Source organism: Cyprinus carpio, chromosome B24 (assembly GCF_018340385.1).
Source record: "Cyprinus carpio isolate SPL01 chromosome B24, ASM1834038v1, whole genome shotgun sequence".
Lineage (NCBI taxonomy): Eukaryota > Metazoa > Chordata > Actinopteri > Cypriniformes > Cyprinidae > Cyprinus > Cyprinus carpio.
The window spans coordinates 7,370,798-7,384,338 of NC_056620.1; the positions used below are offsets into that span (position 1 = coordinate 7,370,798).

The window sequence follows — 13,541 nt, forward strand, 5'->3', positions numbered from 1 at the left end:
GCGGCACATGTGAACCAATCACTCATTTCAAGCGTGAAATGACATGAATGAACATCAAACTTATATTTATTTCAACCATGGAAGGGCGCACATACACAATATTCTTTTCAAGTTTAGGTCCACCGATGTTTATCTAACTCCTCCTGTCTGATTTGTTTGTTGAGCCAGATGCGGATTCGGCGTTATGACTGGTCAATCACCTGCCAATCAAGGTCTTTGTGAACGGTCAACTGCAGTTGTTAGTGAAGGTTGCACTTAAGTGTCGCAATGACAAAAATTACAGTGAATACTACACTAAATTAAAAGTTCAAATGTTACAAATAAGTTACAGTATTGATGTTTCAACCCTGGTGTAAATAAAATGGGACACCCTTTTAATAGATAAATGCGATCTCAGGGGAGGAAAACTCAAATACTAATCAATGAAAATGTGAAAAGTGGTCCACATTACCCACAGGTGTCCATTTTTATTTGTATTATTATTATGATTTTTTTTTCCTCTATGTGTGGCACTGTGGCATGTATATGTCAGTTGGGCAGCTGGCTCAGGTATGTCTCCTTTAAAGCAAGAAAATGAGAATTCCCATTAAGAGGCAACAGGTGTGCTGTCAATGCTTTCTGAATCAACGGCCCATAGAAGCACTTGACGCGTGAGCTGCAAACAGAACAAAATTTCTAATCCTAACTCTGTCGCTTTTTATTTAGACTTCTCCAGCATTTATGGATCGCTTTCAGGCAGCGCCCAGGCGAAAGCATGCTTCCAGAGTAAATTAAAATGCTGGCCTATCAAAAAACTGAGTGCCCATGCCTAAACGAGCGCCTTCACTGCAGGGAATTATGAACTCTGCCTCGCAGTCAGTGTGAAATCCAGTCTACTATTATCTCAGGCAGGCACAGACTGCTGTCTGCTCAAGCTGAACAGTAGCATGTGCGGCATACGCTTCTGAAATACTCTCTATATACATTTAATAATGTCCTAACGATATAAGTAAGTAGCTGTCCCGGATTTTTAATCTGTACAGACTTCTCCTGAGAAAAAAAAATAAAAAAATCTTAATGAACCTATAATTAACAATAAAGAGTTTTGGACATGATATTAACTGACATCCATCAAAGAGAAAGTCATGTTAAACTACAAGTTGAACATGATATCAGGCTGGCAATTTGCCGATAAGTGACAGAAATCACACTAAACCTGCTAAATTATTCATAATGTATGGGTGTGGAAACCTGTCAAGAACATTTTCAAACTTAATTTTAATTCAGCTTTGACTCAAATGTAACATTTTACAAATGTAATTAATAGTCGACCGATAATATCGGCCTTGCAATTTGGCATTTTTTCAAAATCGGTATCGGACGATAAGTTTTTCTGCCTGTGTGATGTGATCGAGGCGGGACTTTTTAATTTGTTGAGCACACAGTGCTCACATTCTCACCCTCTTGTTCGCTGATTGTTGTTAAGAGTTTCTGTCTAATATGAATAGAAGTCTGGCTAATAATCAGTCAAATAAAAAAAATATATATTTATTTATTTGTGGAAAAAATACTTTGTGTTACAACCTGGCGTTTCTTGTAGTTGTGTTGTGTGCGTGTGTGTTCTTTCTCCTCCCTCTCTTGTTCTGTCAGATCTCTGATAGGATGTCCGCTGATGGGTGTATGATTACCATTGGTGGGTTGAGACGAGGCGTGGTCTTTATAAGGATGCTGCCGGCATATCAACGGGGACCTCATTGTTGGTTCGGATGCGGGTTGGGTTGAGAGCTCCTGGATCCCTTCTCACGGCCGATGATCAAATTTGTTACTTTCTCAGCGTAGTATGAAATCTATTGGTCACGTTCATTCATTTTCAACCTTTGTGTACTAAGAATGTGGAGCAAAGGGGTGTCCTGCCGATTTGTTTTGCCGTTTTCGATCTTATTTGGGTTCTGTTTTGTGTTAGCAGTTAGGGAAGTAAAATGTATTTTACTTTTGTTACTCGATTAGGTTTAATTATTATCCTCTTTTTCTTTCTAGATTCCATTTTATTTGTTATTTTGGCCTTTGGGGACACCAAGGAGAGATGCTCTTTATTTCACTTGTTGGTTTTTAAATAAATCTAATTACTTATTCTGATTGACACCATGTATTTATTTGATTATCGACCGGAGTGATTCGTACTTGGGATTCCATTTTTTTATGCCCTGTTGAGAGTTCTTTAAACTACCCCTAGACGTAGGGTGTAATACTTTGTCAGCTAAGTATATTTATTTTAACACATTATTTTTTAATCCATTGCCAAATTATTTCAATTTCCTTAAATATTAATGAAAAAAAATATATATATATATCGCTATCACCCCCCCTGGCTTTCCCAAGATATCGGCATCGGCTATCAAAAAACAGTATGTGGTTGACCACTAAATGTAATGCGAAAAATAAAACAAAAAAATTAGGAATAACATGTCTATATCATCAATGAGGTTCTTTCTTGTGTGTCATGCAAGTCCTTTTGAGCTAAACTAAAGCTTGAGAGTGATTGACATATCCCTTACATATGATACAATGGAAAACACCATGACATTGTAGATGAATAGATCTATCTGTGAAGAACAGCTAGACTGATATCTCCCTTTCCTTTCCTAAAGTAATAGTTTTTAAAGCAAATAAAACTTCTTCTTTCCTTCCCCTCTGCAAATTTTGTCTCTTTTCCCTCTAATGGTGCAATCCATTCATATTTAGTCTCCCGGAAACTCCATTCTCTCTGTCCCTTTATCAACCTTGTCTGAGTCTCAACCTGTTTCTGCTCTAAATATCTGTTTAATTAAACTCATATAAGCTTAAAATATACCACTTGCGTTCTATCTCCTTGCATGCTGCCCTAACATTTTGAAGTAAAATCAAAGTGCAACAAGTGACAACCTGCAGTGATTAGTATTTGTACTTTTGCAATTATGTTGAATTCAATTACACATTCAACAGAGCAGAGTTTGACAGATGGAAGAACAAAGAGGGGTATTGAACAGAGTGATGAAAACCAAGGCTCACAGGAAAAATTGTTGCCCGTAACTGCATTTTTGTGAAAACTCCGAAACGTCGTACCTACTATGTACAGTAGGTGGACAAACCCAAAATGCAACAAAGTGCGAGTCAGTCACGTGTTTAAAGTTATTCGCGAAACTACCCCTAGTTGGCGCAAAGGCACAGGTTGCAAAAACTGATTGTAATTGGTAAATCTACAAACAATAACATCATAATATAACATTGTACCTACTTAAAAACCATTAGAACATTACATAGTGAGTTAATTTCAAAATGGTGGATAGGTCGAATTATGCCTTTACAAAAATTGAATATTTTATGTTTCTGTTGCAGTGTTTGATCATGCTTGTGCCTCACGTGCACTTATTCACTGGAACAGCGCAAGCCGTTCAACCATTGCCATTCTCGTGATCACGTTCCACTTTGTGGCATATTTTTTTTGGCTCATATGTCCTATTTTACCTAATGAATAACAGTTTTAGCTGTCAAAATGGAAACCTTTGGATTTGTCCGCCGAATTTGAGCGGTACGCCCAACCTTAACCTTATGTTTCACTTTAATTTATTATTATTATTTTTTTTTTTTTTTTTTGTTTTTTTTATTTGTTTGTTTATATTTTTGTATGTTTTATTTTTTTTTGTAATTTTGTTTTATTTTTATTTATATTATTATTATTTGATAGTTATATTAAAGGATTTGTTTGTAAGTGAGGGGAACTGAAAAAATATCCGGTTGGTACATTATAACATTATTAGGCCTGCCGTTATTAGCTAATATATTCTGGCGCTCAAGCACATGCATTAAGTTTGCCACAAAGCACAAGCAGAAGTAGCCTAATAATTGATGAAAAAAACAAAAAGGACATTTTAAATTAGTTATTATTAATAAACTAATGTATTCTTGTCAGCTGCAAGATGAAATTCGCAGTACTGACTCTCATCTCGACAGGATGCGCATAATCAGTATTTGCTTTCGTTTTGAATTGGTTCATTAAAAAGTAGAGATTTCAAGCTTTCTGTAGATATAGTTCTCATGTAGCCTATGTAAGGCACCCCAGTTTTAAGTTATTTCATTATCAGGAAAAAAGGGGGGGAAATGATCATGAGGGCGATTCCCTGTCATGCATGAGCATCAATAATTTTCCACACAAACACTTGAATATGAATAGTAAAAGAGCACATTTCTTTTAGGTTACAGTATGAGATCCACATTAAAGATATATCTTCACAAGTCTACAACTGAGACAGATGCAGTTATAACCTGTAAATTAAAGGCTATTTGATGTTTTAAAATGATCTAACAGCTGATGCCGCTCCAATTCGTTGATTTTGATTGTTTTAATAAATCTCTCTTACATTAATTAAAGATACAAAGCAGGTTAAGTTAGATATTTTTGTACAAATAATTATAAAATGCTATAGACTGCGAATTAGATTGCAGTTTCACATTATGCATATGCATTACAAGGTTAAACATTTTTTACATGCAATGAAACAAAATAAAACAAAAAAAGATTTGTAATGAAGAACAAAAAATATGTAGACAAATAAGAATAAATGTTGTGCATCGCACTCATCTTCATGCACGTCGCAAAATCTTGCACTCTGATATTTTAAGGAACAGAGTACACTCCTGCACTTAAATGCGGCTGCAATTTTCTTTTTTTAGTTTTAATTAAAATTGTATGAAAGCAAGTAAGAAGGCCCCCTTTAAAATCACTGAAGTTGTCAATTAATGAAGCTCTTTTTTACATCGTGTACACTTTGCTGATTATAATGAGAGAACTTGAGTTTAAATGTGAGGACATTTTATTAATCTGTCCATTATTTTCAATTTCAATGATTTAGCTAAATCATGGCCAGGTTTAATTTATTTGTTTCTTGGTTTTAGCGAAATTATTCAGTCCTCACGTTTTACTAAAATAATGAAAATAATTTATAAAAACAGGCAACAATTTTTTTTTAATCAGTGTACCAGACAGATATCTTTTCCCCAAGTAGTTATCTGTCAAAATAAATGATAGGTAAACGAATAACAAAGTATGTGTGTGTTTTATTCTGTGTTTTATTCGCTCTAAGAAACGAACATAACGTTATTAAGTAGTCTACTAAAGTTTCATCTGTGGAATATTAAATATTTTAACTACAGTGTTTTTCTTTCAATTTTCCTCTGACTGCAGCCGTCAAATGTAACACATCAGCGAGGCAAAGCTGACAGCTATTTGTGCTCTGATGCGTTTGTTTGATAACCTGTGGTTAAAGAGCCACTCATGGGTCAAAAGCTGCAAATGCACTTTGCAGACGCGGCGGCGCTCGCGGTGGTAGAAAGCACACTCTGATTGGCCACCTACTGTAAGTACAATTCACTGCGGTTTACATCTGAAATGAACACAAGAGGAAGTAAAATGCCAACAATTTGTATTCAATGTGTTTTGATTATAAAGGCAGATTATCAATTTAATTAACTTAATTGTTTTCATGAGGTTCTTTTGTGCAAAAGTATATCCTAACGAACAAAAATAAATGCTTTTGCTAGGTTATTCGAATTGATTTGAAACTAAACTTTGTTTTTGTTTAATTACTATCGATTAGGTATATTAGATGGAACATTAACTTCAAAACGCAGTGAAGTTTTTAGCACCATTCACCGAATATTTCATTTCTGCTTTCGGTGCCAGTCAATGGACCTTTCACTTTGAATGTGTTGCAAAGCGTGCAAGAAGCAACGAAAAATCATTTCGCTGAAATGTAGTCTCAAGCATATATTTCCAATAAACTGGGTTTGCACAATATAGATTACACTTGCAAATATAAAGTATCTCAAAACATCTGCTTTCTAATTTAACAGGGAATAAAATGTCACCTAATGGTATAATACAGTACAACCCGGCGTACGAGTGACTAATTGTAAGGTACTCAGCATGGAAACACCCCAGTGTCAATAAGAACAGGATGTGCTTCACGGAAACAATTGCCATCTTAATTAGCTCCCTCCGGCAGTAAACGCTCACCCTTGTTCCTGCGGAAATGGTAGAGCAGCACCATAATGATAAAATCCACCAGCATGCACAAGCCCTGGAAGGAGAGCACCGCCTACGCAGGGCGCCATCACCCCGGGCCACGCAGGGCGTTTCGTCCTTGCAGAAAGCACAGCCTTCTTGGCAGGGCAGACAGTAGCTAGAACTTTCTGGAACATCCTGTGATGTGGCAAACTCTCCTTGCCCTTCCCAGTCGCTTTCCCTGGAAACAAATCAAATAATATTACATGATTTTCATGTAATGCATCAATCACTCTGCATTACATTTCAGTTGCTGTATCTTCACACTTGCATCTATTTGCATACATTATAATCACACCATCAAAAAAGTGCAAACAATCGTGAAATTAACAGCACAGACGTGACATTTAAAGCGGTTCCAGCTCCCACCCTCGCTTCCAGTCATTGGTGGTCTCATCAGTAGGCAACTCACCACTGTTTCATGTGCTAGCCAGGGTGGATGGTGTGGACACACCATCTGGGCCGTCACTTTGATGCAACCAGTTGTTTCAGCCTCAGTTACAAATCTCACATCTTTTTATGAAGACAATTTCATGGTATTCAATAGTTTTATGTTTTTCTCTTGGAAAATCCAGCTGTGATGTGAGGTATCACTAAAAAATAATTTCAAAATATTATTCTTTTTTATTTGCTGTTTAAATGGCAGTCAGTGATTAACCACACTGCAAGATAGTATAGAATAAGTAGATTTTAATGGTGAAGTGTATAATGTTTCCTATGCAACGATAAGTTGCAAGGTCATGAGTTTGAATCCCTATGCATAAACAGAAAAGTGTATACCTTGAATACAATGTAAGTTGCTTTAGATAAAGATGTCTGCCAGATTTAAATGTACAAAAATATATTTTCTACTATCTCAAATCATTTTGCACCCACTCTCAATCATTAAAATCTAACAGGTCATTTTTAAGAAAACCGTGAATAATGACAGTCCCTTACAGGCTGCAGGTTTGCTGTCAGCCCAACATACAGCAATTTTTATCTGCTTCATTCTTTAATAGCAGACTTTTTGTAAAGTCACTTTAAATTGTGAAATTTTGTGTTTAATTCTATTTTTTTAAACTCACTGTTTAAACTTGTTTTGATTGTTTATAACACCAGGATTTTTTAAGAAGGATTTGCAGAGCAGCAGGTGCTACACACAAAGATTGACAGACTTTTTATTATATCCTTACTTTTATTCTTATATTGTGAGTTTCTCAAACCTGGTGTGACCTCTCTTCATGATGTAAGTTTTGAATGTGTACAATGATGACTAGGCTGTGTTGGAGAAAAATGTGTAGAAGACTTTGACTATAGTGCTTAAGTTTGTATGGACTACATTTATGATATGTGGACCCTTGACCACAAAACCAGTCATAAGGGTACATTTTTTTTTAAATTGTGATTTGAAGATCATCTGAAAGCTTAATAAATAAGCTTACCATTGATGTATGGTTTGTTAGGATAGGGCAATATTTGACCGAAATACAACTATTTGAAAATCTGGAAATCTGCAAAAAAAAAAAAAAATTCAAAATATTAAGAAAATCGCAAATAATGCTGTCCAAATGAAGTTCTTAGCAATGTATATTACTAATTAAAAAAATTAAGTCTGATATATTTACAGTAGGAAATTTACAAAATATCTTCATGGAACATGATGTAACACTTCATGAATGAACCTAATGAGTTTTTTTGCATACTGTAAAAGTAAAATCAATAATTTTGACCAATACAATGTATTTTTGGCTATTGCTACAAATATACCCCACCGACTTAAGACTGGTTTGTGGTCCAGGGTCACATATTTCTGTTTTGCTTTTTATATACTTATCTTTAGGGCTTTTCACACTGCACTTTCTCTTGGGTTACTGTCATTCTAAATCCATCTTTTAACCTGCATGGTTATAACATTTCACACTTGCAGTCTAGTAGTGGGGATTTTTTCACCTGAACCTATGAAACCCTCTTAATCCTCTATATCTTGTGCCTCATATTCATGTTTTTAGATGGTCACAGAATCACTGCAAATGTGTAAACAGTTGTTTTCAGCATTTTGAGGGGAAAATGACAAAATGGGGAAGAAAAACAAGTCAACTGGAGAAGAGACTTTTTTATTCTTACCTTTGTAGTCCAAAAAGTCCATAATGGAAAAAAAGGAATATATAATATAAGGATGTGCAGTGCTAGAGCATGTTATGTAAACAGGTTGCATGCTGCATTTGTTCATTCACAAAGCACTGACAGTCCAAATATGCAAAAAAAAAAAAAAAATGTTAATCTGAAGTTACAGGGATAAACTGTATTTACTTTATACCAAGGACACAACATAACCCAGAATTCTGTTTACCTGTGATCACCCAGGGTTAACTATTTCAAGTGCAAAGGCCTTTTGTGTGTGTGTGTGTGTGTGTGTGTGTGTGTGTGTGTGTGTGTGTGTGTGTGTGTGTGTGTGTGTGTGTGGTGTGTGTGGTGTGTGTGTGTGTGTTTTTCACGAAAGAAAGTCATACAGGTTTAGAACAACATGATGGCCTGCCTTTTCATTTTATGTGACGTGTTCCTTTAACGTTACCTTACTCTGATATATGGATAAAAATCTAACTGATGACATGAGATACATATACACAAAATATTGCATTCTAAACATAAACCATGATAATGAAGACCTGTAAGACGTCAACATTATTTATTCCAGAAAACTGAAGGGATGATGGCTCAGTAGAGCAGATAAAAGAGAAAACACAAGGAAGACGGCCAACTTCTCCCAGGAACACACTTATCAGAGATCACTGGAGGAGATCCAGAGATGAGCTATCACAGATGGGGGACCTGTGGTGATGTCCACATATCTGTCTGCCTCTCTACCTCTCTCTGCACAGTATGGAAGGAATATAGCTTTACAATCTGTTCTTAAAGCAGATAAAAGTTTCTGACTTTCACCACAACTACAAACTCATTGCAAAACTATTCAGCGCTCCAGAATCTGGACTGTTTTTATGGTGCCTTTCTGTTAAAATTTAGAATAGCTGCCTATGTGGAATATATAGTAAAATATAATTGATTGCTGTGACCAAAGCTGAATTTTTATTACTCAAGCCCAGCCTTCAGTGTCACATGAATCCTTCAGAAATCATTCTAATCTGGCGATATGCATTCAAGTCTTGCACAGCTCAGCATCTGTGAACACTAAATCCCGCCTTCTACACTTTGATTGGCTATTTCAAACATTTTGACATTGACGAGCGCTTTTGAGCTGCTGCACTGAGCAGGAGCACACTTTGAATCAAGTGGGCCATATGGGCCATTCCTCTGGGCCGATGGAAGGATATACGTACATTTACTACAATTCATTTTTATATATACAGTATATTTACATTGCGGTGCTCCAGATGGTTTATATCTTGTTTCTGTTTATATTCTGAGCATAGCACTTACTACAGTATAATATAAAAACATCTGCTAAGAAATGTAATGAAGATTGCCTGAAATTACATGTTTTTCTTCACAAAACAATACACATACACTAATCCCATAAAACAGTTTTTTTAACATACAACTTACTTTTAAAAAGCCATTGACTGCAACTCTGCTTGGATGATAATTAAAAGCCGCTTTTGCAGTGACATTTATACTTGTCCAGCACAAATCCATGACCTGGGATGGGCAAACACTGTGGAAAAAAAGAGAGAGGTTGGAAATATCAAAACCATACCTATAGGAGGCAAGACAATATACCTGGGAAAAGAGTTTCAAGAAGAAAAAAACACATTTATGCAGGATGTTTTGTGTATGATTCAATATACCATTAGAGGTTAACGGTTCGATTTCAGTAAAGAATAACTTAATGTTACTCACGGTTTCTTTGTAATCCTTTTGTGAAATTGGACTAGCAATTTCTAAGTGAAAATAGAAGATTTCAAAAATGTAAATCCTACATCATTCATTCATTCATTTTCAGTGTATATATTTATTTGGAGATTAAAAAAAAATTGCATTAAATAAGTTTTTGTACATTTTATAAAAGGGATCAATATATTCTTCTAAAATAAATAAAGTAATAAACAATAGGAAACGTCATTTTTAAAAGTTGCAAATGAGGTTTCAAAACAAATATAGTACATACTATAGTTAATATTACTAAAACATGCGTTTTTATTGCAAAGTTCCAAACCAAATCTAGTGCGTACTAGCAATATGCAATATGCCGTCACTAATATATATAATACTTGCTATATTCACACTAGAAAATATTTTTCTTAATGGTAAAATAAGTTTCAAACCCAATATAGTAACCTACTAGCAATATGCAATTGCTATTGGCAATAAAAAAGTACCTACAAGCGATATTCATACTACAGCATACTTTTTCAACAAAGTAAGTTTCAAACCAGATATAGTAACTACTGGTGGCATGCAATTTCAGACGTAGCTACAGAGTTATTTTTCAATTATTATGCTTTTGTAGCTGCCTCTTCAAGCAGTACACAGCAAGGCAGCTCATTGGTTTTGGAACAGAGTGAAAATTCATAGCTTTATAGCTTGTACTTTATTGCTTTATTATAGGATCTACACAGCTTCTTCTCTGTCAATAAAGACAAAGACTAACTTTCTACTAATAGCAAAGAGCCACTGGGGAGGCCGGGCTGCCGACTCTAGAGCTGCAATCTGTTCAGCAGGTTTAATATAACAGCGGTTGAGTTTGACTGAACTTGATTTAAACAGTCCTCTAATATATAATATTCAAACAAGGACATTTTTGGCACAGATCTCCATGCGTGTGCCAAGACATAATTAATATCTGAATTAAAGACAGACTCATTTGCTGAATTCAAAAAGAAAATTAATTCAGTATCTAGAGGTTTCCTTCATGAAACAATAGGTCAAAAGCGGGAGTGTGTAATCATAATCCTCAGTATTTCAGGCCTGAGTGTTTTGGACTGCAGTCCAGGGCCCAAAGCAGACATGTTGACCCCAGCTCAATACCGATCCACTCCAGCACACACTTAACAAGCTATGAAGGGCCAAAGCCTTCATATTTGAGCAGAACAGCAGCGATATCAGCCGTAATGAAGCACAGAATGGTAGAACACTTACACAAATCCATCTTTAGAGAGAAGAGGGCTCTATTTCTGTTTTTCATGCTTCTATAGGATCAGTGTTTGAAGACAGATAGCCACAGGAGAATGGCCAGAGAGCATTATGGGCTCACAGCTAAATTATAAATATATAAATTACAAGTTTTTTTTCAGCAGCATGTTTTGAAATAGCTATACTGGCAGTAACAGTAAAAGTTGTTGGCACACTGTAGTATGAAAGAGTGTTTTTTAATGACCTAAGTACACTCAGTATGGCAGTAACAGAAGGAGGTTATCTGGAGTGAGAAGGTTTTTTTTTTTGATGATGCACAGTGGGCGAGTTATTTGGCTTAAAATATAAATTTTATTTCTGGCTCTGTTTGCACCCTCTAATTTTTCAATTCCTGTTTATAAAAAAAAATAAAATAAAAATGACTAAGTTAAGTTACTTAAGTTACTTAATTCTTATAACACCAAAATACACAACTGTTCAAAAGTTTAGGGTTGCGTAAGGTGTGTGTGTTTTGGTGTGTGTGTGTGGGTGTGTGTGTGGTTATATATAAGAGATATATATATATATATATATATATATATTACCACACACACACAAACACACGCATACAGGTGTATCTCAAAAATTAGAATATTGTGAAAAAAGTTACTTTTTTTTTTTTTGTAACATTTCCAAAAAGTACAACTCGCATATATTCTAGATTCATTACATCAGTAAAATTAAAAACAGTTTTTTTTTTTTTTTTTTGCTTTAAATTTTGATGATTACAGCTCACAGTGAAAGTCGGAAAATCCAGTATCTCAAAATATTAGAATATTTCCTAAAATCAATAATAATTTAAAAAAAAAGGTATTTACAAAACAGAAAAGTTAAAGTTTCTTTAAAGTATGTTAATTTATGCACTCAATACTTGGCCGGGCTCCTTACAAGCACACACAATCCAGCATCAGTGACGGTGTGGCATGGAAGCGATCAGCCTGTGGCACGCTGAACGCACTATGAGCCTTCAGCTCGTCTGTATTGTTGGATTGACTGTTTCTCATCTTTCTCTTGAAAAATACCCCATAGATTCCATATGCTTCTGACGTTGTTCTGTTTCAGAAGTGGCTCGGTAGCTCTTTTCCTGAAGATGTCCTGAGCTTGGTGACTCTTGATGCAAGTGTTTGAATCCATTTTGCTTGACAGTATTCCTCAAGCTTGCGGTCATCCCCTGTTGCTTAGTGCACCTTTTTTCGTACCCAATTTCTTCCGTCCAGTTAACTTTGCATTTAATATACTTTGATAACAGCACTCTGTGAACAGCCCCCCATTTCAGTAAATGACCTTCTAAAAATGACTTACCCTCTTATGGACCTTTGCCAATACTTCTTTGATAAATAGCAAGTTCAAAAGGAAAAGCATTCATTGAAAACAAATATCTTTTGTAACATTATAATAGTCTTTACTGTCCACTTTTGATACATTCAATTTTAAATTACTTAAAAAAATAAATAAAAAAAACTTCTTACTGAACCTAAAAAAAAAAAAATGTAATAAAACCATTTATGATATTTTCTATAAACCTAATATAATGCATTATAAAAGGTATTCATAATGCTTAAATATATATTTTTTAGTTGTTTAGCACTTTTTTTCATAAATACAAAGTTTACATAAATATTAAGAACATAGTTATATAACATTTAAGTAAAATACATTATAATCCATCATAGCATGAAGAGGTAAGTGTCATAATACAATATAAATGTGGTTACAATAACCTATGAGAACAGTGAATATTAAATTTTGGTTTTATAAGGCATTTTGAATAATAATTTTTAATCAACTCAATGCAACCAAATATTCAAGATTAGAGATTCAAAACAAAAGCTGAACAACTGATCTCTGGTTTGCCATTAATCTGGTTATTGTGGTTACGACTGTCCTAAATATTTTGAATTTACTTGTTTTCTCCACTTAGCCATCACATTTTGAGCTATGGCTTTTATCCTTAGCCGAGCTGAGATCAAGCATATCTTGACTTCCAGTAAAGAGACAGCAGCAACACTCCCCAATATTTTTTCATTGTGTACTCCAGGAACTGACCCCTTTGGCTTCAGTCAATTCCTGCAATACAAGCTTCAGGAATCACACAACTGAAAACAGCTTCTGCCCAAAATGAGAGAAACAGACTCTGGCCCTTGCTGAGAGGAAGGGACAGGGTTGCCGATAGAGCATGAACTGACGGCGGGTATTGAGCAGGTGAGATCTTGAGCTGAGAACATTCTATCCTAATTAAAGCCAGACAAACAAATCGCAGACACAGACACTTGGCAATCTAAGCCGCTGGGAGGACACAGATGAATTCAGTAGCTCTACACACCTCCACCACCTTGTTCACTTTTAATCAGAG

At 35.2% G+C, this 13,541-nt stretch overlaps 1 pseudogene; it reads right to left on the reverse strand.

The window, feature by feature from the left end:
- The window catches only part of LOC109073662, a 44,417-nt pseudogene extending 36,210 nt beyond the window's left edge, over positions 1 to 8,207 (reverse strand).
- Positions 8,208 to 13,541: the final 5,334 nt, after the last annotated feature.